Source organism: Mastomys coucha, unplaced genomic scaffold, assembly GCF_008632895.1.
Source record: "Mastomys coucha isolate ucsf_1 unplaced genomic scaffold, UCSF_Mcou_1 pScaffold17, whole genome shotgun sequence".
Taxonomy (NCBI): Eukaryota; Metazoa; Chordata; class Mammalia; order Rodentia; family Muridae; genus Mastomys; species Mastomys coucha.
This window is the reverse complement of record NW_022196899.1, coordinates 1230389-1242787: the sequence shown is the minus strand read 5'-3', so window position 1 is coordinate 1242787 and position 12399 is coordinate 1230389. Positions and strand designations below refer to the sequence as shown.

General features: G+C 35.9%; 1 long non-coding RNA gene across 1 annotated transcript in view; it reads right to left on the bottom strand.

Moving 5' to 3' along the window:
• Positions 1–9179, bottom strand: part of LOC116094911 — a 33820-nt gene extending 24641 nt beyond the window's left edge. Inside the window, exons 1-2 of the long non-coding RNA XR_004120351.1 lie at positions 8054–9179; positions 5189–5318 (exon numbers count right to left, since the gene is read on the bottom strand). This is a non-coding gene — a long non-coding RNA (uncharacterized LOC116094911). The remainder of the gene's footprint in view (positions 1–5188; positions 5319–8053) is intronic.
• Positions 9180–12399: the final 3220 nt, after the last annotated feature.

Here is a 12399-nt window from a genome sequence, read left to right as displayed (position 1 = left end):
CAAGTACGTCAAAGAGGAGTAGACAGCAGGAAATAATCAAACTCAGGTCTGAAATCAACCAAGTAGAAACAAAAGAACTATACAAAGAATCAGGAAAACCAGGAGCTAGTTCTTTGAGAAAATCAACAATATAGATAAATCCTTGGCTAGACTAACCAGAGGGAACAGAGACAGTATCCAAATTAATAAAATCAAAAATGAGAAGGGAGACATAACAACAGAAACAGGAAATAAAAAAAATCACCAGATCCAACTACAAAATTCTATACATAAAAAACTAGAAAATCTGGATAAAATGGACAATTTTCTGGACAAATACCAGGTGCCAAAGTTAAATGAGGAACAGATAAACCATCTAAACAGTCCCATAATCCCTAAGGAAATAGAAGCAGTCATTAAAAGTCTTCCAACCAAAAAAAGCCCAGGGTTTAGTTGAGAATTCTATTAGACCTTCAAAGAAGACCTAATACCAATACTCTTCAAACTATTCCACAAAATAGAAACAGAAGGAACACTATCTAGTTCCATCTATGAAGCCACAAATGATGCTTATACCTAAACCACACAAAGACCCAACAAAGAGAACCAATTTCCCTTATGTATATCAATGCAAAAATACTTAATAAATTTCTCACAAACCAAATCAAAGAACACATCAAAATGATCATTTGCCATGATCAACTAGGCTTCATTCTATGGTGCTGGGCTGGTTCACTATATGGAAATCCATCAAAGTAATACACTACATAAACAAACTCAAAGATAAAACTACATGTTCATTTCATTAGATGCTGAGAAAGCATTTGAAAAATTCAACATTCCTTCATGTTAAAAGTCTTAGAAAGATCAGAAATGTAAGGCCCATATCTAAACAGAGTAAAATCAATATACAATAAACCAGTAGCCAACATCAAACTGAATGGAGAGAAACTTGAAGTAATCATACTAAAATCAAGGACTAGACAAGGGTCTTCACTCTCTCCCTATCTATTCAATAGAGTACTTGAAGTTCTAGGTAGAGAAATAAGACAAAAAAAGAGGATGTCAAATAGATACAAATTGGAAAGAAAGAAGTCAAAATATCACTATTTGCAGATGATATGATAGGATACTTAAGGAACCCCAAAAATCCCATCAGTGAACTCCTAAAACCTGATAAATAACATCAGCAAAATGGCTGGATATAAAATTAATCAAACAAATCAGTATCCTTCCTCTACTCAAAGAATAAACAGGCTGAAAAAGAATTAGGGAAATGACATCATTCATAATAGTCACAAATACTATGAAGTACCTTGATGTGACTCTAACCAAGCAAGTAAAAAATCTGTATGACAAGAACATCAAGTCTCTGAAGAAAGAAATTGAAGAAGATCTCAAAAGATGGAAAGATCTCCCATGCTCTTGGATTGGCAGAATTAATATAGAAAAAAATGACCATTTTCCTAAAAGCAATCTACAGATTCAATGGAATCCTCATCAAAATTCCAACTCAATTCTTCAGTGTTAGGAAGAAAAATTCCCAAATTCATTTGGAATAACAAAAATCCCAAGATAGTGAATCCTATTCTCAACAATAAAAAAACTTCTGGGGGAATCACCATCTCTGACCTCAAGCTGTATTACAAAACATTAGTGATAAAAACTTTATGGTATTTATACAGAGATAAGCAGGAAGAACAATTGAATAGAATTGAAGACCCAGAAATCAACCCACACACCTAGAGTCGCTTGATATTTGACAAAGGAGTTAAAACCAACCAGTGAAAAAAGATAGCATTTTCAAAAAATGGTACTGGGTTCAACTGGTGGTCAGCATGGAGAAGAATGCAAATTAACCCATTCTTATTTCCCTGTACAAAACTACAATCCAAGAGCCTCAAGGACCTCCACATAAAACCAGATACACTGAAACTAATAGAAGAGAAAGTTGGGAAGAGCCTTGAATCATCAAATGGGATCTAATACTGCAAAGCTTTTGTAAGACAAAGGACCCTGTCAATAGGACAAAAGGGCAACCAACAAATTGGGAAAAGATCTTTACCAATCCTACATCTAATAGAAGGCTAATATCTAATATGTATAAAGAATTCAAAAAGTTAGATTCCAGAGAATCAAATAACCCTATAAAAAACGGGGTACAGAAGTAAAAAAGGAATTTTCAACTGAGGAATACTGAATGGCTGAGAAGCACCTAAAGAAACCTTGGACATTATTAGTCATCAGGGAAATGCAAATCAAAACAACCCTGAGATCCCACCTCACAGCAGTCAGAATGGCTAAGATCAAAAACTCAGGTGATAGCAGATGCTGGCAAGTATGAGGAGAAAGAGGAACACTCCTTCATTGCTGGTGGGATTGCAAGCTGGTACAACCACTCTGGAAATCAGTCTGGCTGTTCATCAGAAAACTGGACATAGTACTACCTGAAGACCCAGCTATACCACTCCTTGGCCTATACCTAAAAGATTCTCTACCGTATAATAAGGATACATGCTCCACTACGTTCATAGCAGCCTTATTTATAATAACCAGAAGCTGAAAAAACCCAGATGTCCCTCAACAGAGGAGTAGAGAAAATTTGGTAAATTTACACAATGGAGTACTACTCAGCTATTAAAAATAATGAATTTATGAAGTTTTTAGGCAAATGAATGGAACTAGAATATATCATCCTGAGTGAGGTAACCCAGTCACAAAAGAACACACATGTTATGCACTCAGTAATATGTGAATATTAGCCCAAAAGCTTGGAATGGCCATGATAAAATCATAGACTACATGAAGCTCAAGAAGAAGGAATTCCCCAAGTTTGAGTGCTTCTGTCCTTCTATGAAATGGGAACAAAATACGGGAGCAAATAAGGAGACAAAGTGTGGAGCAGAGACTGAAGGAAAGGCCATCCAGAGACTGCCCCACTTGGGGATCCATCCCGTATACAGTAACCAAACCCAGACACTCTTGTGGATGCCAACAAGTTGCTGACAGGAGCCTTATATAGCTGTCTCCTGAGAGTCTCTGCCAGAGCCTGACAAATTCAGAGGTGGATGCTCACAGCCAACCATTGGACTGAGCACGGGGTTCCCTAATGGAGGAGTTAGAGAAAGGACTGAAGGAGCTGAAGTGGTTTGTAACTCCATAGGAAGAACACCAATATCAACTAACCAGACCCCCTAGAGCTCCAAGGACTAAACCACCAACCAAGGAGTACACATGGAGGGACCCATGGCTCCAGCTGTATATGTAGCAAAGGCTGGCCTTGTTGGGCATCAATTGAAGGAGAGGCTCTTGGTCCTGTGAAGTTTTGATGCCTCAGTATAGGCGAATTTGAGGGCATGGAGGTGGGAGTGTGTTGGTGGGGGAGCACCCTCATAAAAGCAGGGGGGTGAGGAAAGGGATAAGTGGTTACTGGGGGAGAAACTGGGAAAGGGGATAACAGTTGAAACTTAAATAAAGAAAATATCCCATAAAAGATAATTTAGTAACAACCTCCAAATCTGTTTCAAAAAAAAAAACTAAGAAAGGAAGGAAGGAAGAAGAAAGAAAGAAAGATAGGAAGAAAGAAAGAAAAACAGGCTAGAAGATTTGCTGTCTAGATTAGCAAGGTATCTACAAGCTTCCTCAGGAAAGTGATGGTGCTTGCCTATAGACACCAGAATGTCCATGTCGTACGAGAGAAGCCAGTCTGTAGTGTCTTACTGACAGTCAATTTTAACTGAATTTGGATGACTCTTTCGAGGAGAAAATGAGAGCGGTAATGCGACCTTACGTGTGAATGTTTGAAATAGTTGAAAGAATTATAGTTTAGTTTGAAAGTGATTATTGTTCTGAAATCAAACTAGCAATGCTTGCTGTTGCTGTCTGGTTGTCTTAATCATCGTTTTTCTCTAAAAGGTTATTTGAGTTATTATTTAAATATTTTTAAAGAAACATTTGGCAAAATACAGTAGATATTATTTGCTTAGCACTTACCTTTAAATAATAGTAATATTAAAAGGACCCAGATAGAAAAATCAAATGCAGCATTGGTTTCAATTATGCCATTTTAAACATCACAAGATATTGTGTGATTTTTCCTGATTTTAGCAAAATCTTTCAAACAACCTCTATGATTGTATCCATTCCTGGAATGACCTGTACTGGGAATGAGCTAGAAAAAAGAAGACTGAGTAGTAAATATAACAACTGATTTTAAGTTGATAGAAGAGATCATCAAATGACACCAGGGGTGATATTTTCTTTCTTTGATCTTTCCCAATTGTGTGGTTTTGTTTTCCACTCTATATCTTTCCTTTATGATCACTGCCTATATCCAATATTCATTTATATAGGCAAAGCATATTTTAGACAGATCCATGGTCGCACATATATGATATCGTGTCATATGATATTTTCTATTTTTAATTGAACTTAAAGTTATGAATTGCTCATATTTCCTAGGCAGAAGTGACTTAAACATTTTTAAATCAGTGAGAAAAATGCTTAAGTTGAAATTTAATGTATATAATTTATTTATTATCTATCCATTTGTTTATCATACATCACCTGTCTCTCATCTATTTTTATCTTCTTATAGATTACAGGAAACCATCACATATTTCTTAGTTTTTTTTAATAATTAGGAAGAGTTCTTTTAAAAATCACCTTTATTGTCTCACAAGAGGAAGATGAAGAAAATTTAACTGATCCCATGTTATTATATTTCCTTTTCAGTAGAAGTCAAAGTCTGGAGCTGACTTTGAATGTTATGGTATGAAGATCTGTGGCTTCTGAGGATTATAAGACAAGTGTCACCACTTTTGAGTGCCTCTTGAGTAGCTCAAACTCTGCAGCCACCCTCCTGTAAATGACCACTGTAACACTGTTGATTTTATATAGAGCAAAACCCAATTCTCAAGATAACAAACACAGGTTCTGCTACTCTAATCTATCCACACAGCACCTAGTTTGCCCTAGCATCTCCTCCACATCCTTGAGCATCATGTCTGTGTAAAACAACCCTAATATTTATTGAGTATTGGCTGTTTGGTTATGGTAGGAAAAAGCTGACAGTTATATGCAGTTTTAAAGAGGCAGGTTCCACAGGTTGAGAATCTCTGGTTTAGTGTATAGATCCACTTGCATTCCTATACAGAAAGCTGAGAAAATAATTCATACATGTTAAGACCTTTACCTAAGAGACACTTACTTTTCTGTGTGGATATTGAAAAACCCATTATGGTTTTGGAAAGAATCTTCACTCTGCTGTTCAGAAGGCAAATGAGAGGATGGCATAGTCTTTCTTCTTGGAAGAGATCATCAGTGGCTAATATCCAAACCTGCATTGTAAGTACATGCATAGATGTAATCAACTACATCATTAGCATTTATTAGAGAAGACAGATTCAAATTGATGGACAGTGCTGAAGAAAAGTATAAATATAAATGTGTTCCTTCCTAATGGCAATTGAATACATAATGAATGTGTATATTCTTAAATGGAATTGGAAATATTCTTACTTTTAATAGTGTCCATAATCCCTTCTACATTAGTAAATATACCATTTATAACATATTAAATGAAAATTTCAAACTTTATGAAAGCTCCCATGGATTTTGATAAAGCACATACCTATATTTTGTTTGATGTTATAAGCTGTTGCCTTTGCTTGCCCTATGTTATAATATTGATGATTCTCAGTCATTACAGCTTGCTTTCATTAAGTCTCCTGAAGAAGAAGCCCATTCAGACATTGTCTAGTAAGATCCACAATTACTATGCAGGCAACTTGATGACTTCTACTTTTTCATAAAACTGCATATGACATATATTTTGAAAGTTAGTAATATTAATATTACTTTTCGGTATGGGAATGATTTCATAAAAATATCAAATCACTTATTTTCATTAAATAGTTAAGATTTTGGAACTGGTTAGCCTATGAAGGATAACTAAAACTTAAGAATATTATGCATTGTAATGAATTAATACACATGAAACTATTAATTCTTAGAAATATTTTTAAAAGCTTTTGCCATTTGTTCTAGTTTTTCATTTACAATATTTGATGATGCATGTCTTTGATCTCACAAAAAAACATCTAGTATCTTTTAGTACATATTCTCTTATTTTTCCCACATATAAGTGAACCTGATCTGTACTTCAAGTAATAGCTATTTAAATCAATATCTTAGGGTAATTTCATCAAATTTGAAATTCTTCATCGCATAACACAAAGGAATCCCTGATGATAAACCCATTCTGCACATCATCATTTATATTACACATATTTTTGAAAATAGAATTTAAGAGAAAAATCATTGATAAAATATCTTGAGATGATTGGCACAAGACTGAACTCTTTAACATGTGTTATTAGTTTGCCCACAGTAATGAGTATCTTCAGGGAAATAAAAGGCCTGCAAGATGTGAGAGTTTGTTAATAGGTCATCAATTTATACTCTGCTTACAAGATTATGAAATATAGTGGTCATGTATGAAAAATTAAGTCCTGCACACATGTTCCTAATCACTCACTTGTTTTGCACTACACAGAGTGGACTGAACATGGAAATGAAAATCAACATTTTTCACTTCATTTTTGCTATTATATAGACATGACATACAGAACATATTTCTAGTTTGTTAGAAGTAGCCGTAATCATTCCTATTCATTTTATTTCAGAACTAAGAAAAATGAAGAATTACACAAGTACATCCACGACTTGATTTACTGTAGTAAGGCATTTCAAACATTTCAAGAATGGCAGGCCAGTAAGCATGAGTCTCAATGTCACAATTTAATCATCAATAGAATATCTTCGTTCTCCCATGTCCCTTAGGAGATTTAAAACAAATTCTAACCTTTAAACATACCAGAAAGGATTTAAATATTAATTTATATAAATTATATATAATTCAATATGTATAAAGTATATAAATAATTTAATATTTATATAAAATAATTTAATATATAAATTAATATTTGTATATATATACATATACATATAGATATATATACATAATGATTAGTTATCCCACCATTTTCTCTATTTTAGAAACCTCTCATTTCTGGCCACGAGAGATCATGTTTGTGTCACAGTTCATATTGTACCTTACAACAGAATGCCTGCTATAGTTTGAGACTGACATCATGCACTGAAAGATGAAGGAGCCAATCCACTTCATAAGAACTTCACCTGCCAGGACAGAGGAGTGGAAAAGCAGGGGGAGAGAGTACTTAGCAGTTTTAAGAGACACAATTTAACAGGAAGCCTCTACTTAATATTCCGCTTGATCTGCCAAGTTTATAGCCTGGCAAATCTGAATACAAATGTCTATGCAAATGAGGATTCATTATTCTTACAAGGTCTTTGTGTTGAAGCTTAATGTAACTTGGTTCCTATGGGTGCTCAGAGAATGTCGATTGCGAGATGGAAAGGATGAAAAGAAGAAAAATAGAAAGGGAAATAATAGAAATGGAAGCAAACGTTTAACAGGCATCCAGCTTGAAAGGTGGGGATATACAGGCACAAAGCATTGTTACTGCGGACCCTTCTGGTTGCTTGTTCTAAGCTATTTCTTCCTCCTCAGAAACAGAGAAGTTAACCAGTCAAGAACATTCCACCCGGAGAGGAAATACAACATTATCTTACTGATTATAACACATTGTTCCCATTATAAAACCAATCCTTCAATTGTCAAAAATGTTATCATTCTTTTATAATTATAGAGCTCATGGGTTGAAGGAACCTACACATTCTGACCTCTAAGAAGGCAACAAATGCCTAATACCACACTGCACACCAACCCCCTTCCTTTCACTATAGATTTATTGCCAGACAATACAGAATTTACCTATAAAAACATCTAAAATTAATAAAATACACATCAAAAAAAATCACAACAGTCCATCACCTTTCATTTATTACCATAACTCGCTGCATGCAAAGATTGCAAAAGCCCCAAGTTAGAGATTCTGAGAGGCTGCAAGTGATAATTATAGCTCATATACCACAGTCTATTGTCACGATGAATCTTTTGCATGGTTAGCTGTTGTTTACATATAAATACCTTCTCTGGAAATAAAAAATGTGTGGAAGGGCACAGGAGCTGCAAGGCTTAGCAGATAAGATGATCCCAAGATCATGCTGAAAGGCATGTTTCTTCATCCAAAAGGAAAGCACATTTGCATCCATCCAGTCAAATTAGCTCCATTAAAAAGGTGGTTATAATTAGCTCCTTTTTCTCGTTCACGGGTGAAATTCTTGCATGCCTTCTGTTTTGATTAAATCCACCATTGTCTTCCAATAGCTAGTGCTAATTCTTCCAAGGAAATCTTCACTTGAGGTGTTATTTTATTCTGCATCTCCGTTAGTTGTCTAATTTACGCCAAGTCCCTGCAGTGTTTCCTTAAGCCATCCTCTTTGTCTTGAAATTTACCAAATCTTACAAGAAATCAATACTTAATTGATTATTCACATTTCTGCAGCTTCAAACAGCAAGCACACATAAGATCTTAGAGGAGTGCCCAATTTCCAGTGCAGGAGGTTGCTTGGTGGCAGAGCTCTGCAAGTGTCCAACAGCAGGTATTCCATGGAGTGGTGTACTGGCGTCCTGTGCCAGCGTATGATAAAGAAAACAAAGATATTCTAACGAAGCAGGGAAACTTCCTGGGTGATGCAGAACCGTCTCCAGGCTTTGGATAAAAGGCAGAAGCAGGAGCAATTTGATTCCACAATATTATAATTGTGTTATAATTATAAAAATTGTTATTGCATTACTCCTTTTTTTTTTCTTACCCTTGTCTTCCCATGGCATTGATGTGGAATATCCCAGGAGCCACTGAAGTCAGACAGAGAACTCCACTCTGGAAAGGGGGTGAGGCTGGCAGTGTACCTCTGGCATAGGATAAGGATGACAGGCACATAACATTACGGAATGTAGGACAAATTTAAGCGAAAGAGAGGGAGAGACCGGGAGAGGGAAATCTGGAGACAGATGGCGATCTGGCTAGAAGCCAAAGCCAGTGAAATGAATTACACTGCTGAATAACTGTACACCATTGATTCTGCCACTTGTTGCTGCATGGGTTTAAAAAAAAAAAAAGCCCCAGTGTATGCTGGAATCATTTGTAATACGTGCAGCAGGCAAATTTCACACATAACTCAATAGTGACAAAGGCATGTGATACGCTGTCTTGGATAGGTGCGTAGGTGCGTGTGAATGAGATTTCAAGTGTGCATGGGTGTATGTGTGCTGAGAAAGCAACCCTGCATGTCTTTGTAAGTGGGGAATGAGAAAATCAACTTCTGCAATCCAGTCATTTTTGTTTAATGAAGAATGGAAGACTGGCATTCAGGGATGTGGCTATGTGCCCCATATTAATGTGTGCTCACCAGCTCTCCTCCCCCAACTTAAAAAATGAGTGGCATAAGACTGAAGCCCTCTATAGACCAACCACGTGGGAGAGTGGGAGAAGCCCCTCAGGAGAGAACCTATCATCTCAAAACCTACAGATGTAGCACAAGGAATCTACAGAAGGCAGTGCTCTCTTGAAGGGAGGAAGCAAGGCTGATCTCCAGGATAGGGTATTTGGGTGTTTTCAAAAGGACAGCCAGTTTCAGCAGATTGTTCAATAAATGCCTCATACCCAGGATGAAGGGAGACATTATAGGATGCCCAGGGGGCTTAGGAAATCAAATACAATGTTTGAGTAGCACAATTTGAGGTACATTATAAAAAAGCAATTTGAATTGCCAATGAGGCGACACATATCTGCATGCTAATTAGACCCCTGTCAGGCTCAGTCTGCAGGCTGGTGGGGATGGCAGGATTTGCTTGGAGCACTGTGGGGAGATTGTTTCTGCATAAATTACCAGCTTTGTCCTACTGATCATTTTCCCAAACAAACATGAAGAGTAAGATCAAAAGGCGATTCTAAAATTAAAATTATTGATTGACAAAGCCTCGCTTCAGAATCTAATTAGAGGAGGCACAAACAAAAGCTGATATTATTACTGACTGTGCCTGCACTAGCAGCGGATTGTGCAGGGTTTGTAATTTATCTATGTTTATGCAGCCAGGATATTAAAAATGTAATTAAAATGGTAAAATGATCTGATCAGAAATAGCCACCTAGTGGCAAGTATATTATTTTAAATAGATTATAAGGGCATCATTCTGTGAAAATAAAAAGCTTATTTTTTTTCCAAACCTACCATGTCATAGAGATTTTGTGAAACAATTTATCTTTTAGCTAATAAGTTGTCTTTTGTGTTTTGTTCCATAGATAAGCAACATCATTTATAACCCTTATTTCTATGCTAGTAAACATTGTTGTTGCAGGAAACACCTTTCGTAAGTGACTGTAGGCTTTCCTTACGTATAGACCTCCTTAAATGTATTCTCTGGGCTTATTCTTCACATTAAGTGTGGGAATTCCCTGAGTCTAATGGCAGTGTAGGTAAAGGTATTCTGCCTGTTGTACTTTCCCCTTTGAGATAGATCTGGACAGTTCTGGAATTGGGCATTAATGATCATCTCAGACCTTTGAAAATGAGGTTGTAAAGCAAAATCATGTGTCTACCAAGAGTTTTCTTCAAGTTACTACTTCATAACAGAAGCAAGTAACAAGGTGATTCAAATGATTTCTAGGCTATACCACCTCTCATTTAAAACACTTTGTAAGTGCTAATGAATTATTTTAGGAGCAAATTGTTTAATATAAAATTTATTAACCAAGATGCATCTGCTATCATCTAATTGTGAATTTTGCAACTAGGTTTCAGACTCAATTTTGTGATTCTTCAGGAAACCTTATAAAATACATAACATAAATACCTTTAAGAAAAATGAGAACCTTAGTTCTGTGATGTTTATGTAGAGACCTTAAAACATTTTTTTTCCTTATTTTTTTCTTACTGAAATCTCTGTACACCATATTGAATCCCATTTAAAGTAATTCACAATGTACGGTCCTGTCACAGTTCTAGGATCTTTTGTTAGGTACATTTAAAATGCCAAATTAAATATTAATACAATTCGGCTAGAATTCGACTATTTTGTAAGTCCTGAAACCTTATTAGTAAATCATGATCTGGTGACTGATGCAAGGAATGTGAAGGTGCTGAGAGAACAGATTGCTTCATGCATATCAATCCGTTAGAACACTAATTATAAGCAAAAAGGGCCTTTGGATTCATCCCTGCAAGCAAGTTCATAGTTTTCTTAAATAAGAAACATGATCAACACAAGACAACATGTTGTATACAAAAAAAGTAAGCAGGAAGGCAGGGAAACATGCTGTTTTGCATGTTCAGTAATAATCACTGGGTTAGAAATGTTCTGTTTCAGAATAATCTTTTATGCAGGTTCTTTGAGTCCCCAAACAAGCAAGGCGTAGGGAGATCTCTTAGCTTCCGCAAATGCTTAAAATGGAAAAGAAAGATGGATGAGGTGGAGATCCGGAGGAACACAGCAGCTGTCCTCTGCCAATACTAACAGACGCAATGGATAACTTTAAAGAGCTCCAACAGGTCCCTCAAGTAGAAGCTGTTCAATAGAGCTGCATACCTGAAGTTAGTCATAGCAAATTAAAAAGTCAGATGTGGTTTCTCTGTTATATCTAGGAATATGCTGACTAACCATGTTACCACCCCTTCGAAGTGAGAGGCTTTTCAACACATGGCTTTGTATTAAAATGTGTTTGAATCACAGTTTGATCCTTTGATAACCCAGATGGGAAAACAGCTTTATTGGTGAAGTTTGTATTACACAGACGGGCCTTGATTTCTAAATCCTTGCAATGTGAATTAACATACTTCATTATAATATTTACCAATTATAAAGCATTTTCCTCTCAGTGGATACTATCCAAACTTATGGTGCATTCTGCTTTACCATCTGTTCTTTTCTCTGTTTAGCTTTAGTGTAACAGCCTACAATATGAACCACATAATGGACTTAAGCGGAGGAAGGACTGCTGGTATTTTTTCACTGTTCCTCTTTCAAGGCCATTTTTACTATTGTCACTGCATTAGCAAGGAAAAATGCAAACCAATACTTACGCAACGTACACTTTTAGTGGTAGCTTAATTTAGTGCATTTACTGAATCTTTGTGTGTAGGTTTATGAACGTCATCATTACTAGTTATAATTAATTCATACAGTTTATAGCTTTAAATAAAGGAATGGATACATGTTTCAGAAGATCCATTCATCTACACACACACATACACACACACACACACACTAAATTCCAAAGTTGCGACAATTTCATCTTTAAATATTTTATATTTGTGATTTGTTCTACCTCGAGAAACCTGAGAAACAGGCATCATTTTATATTTGATAACAAGAAATATCTTTTGAGTGTTTTCTGAGAATCTTCTTCGGCATCTCTTAGGAGTATGAATGAA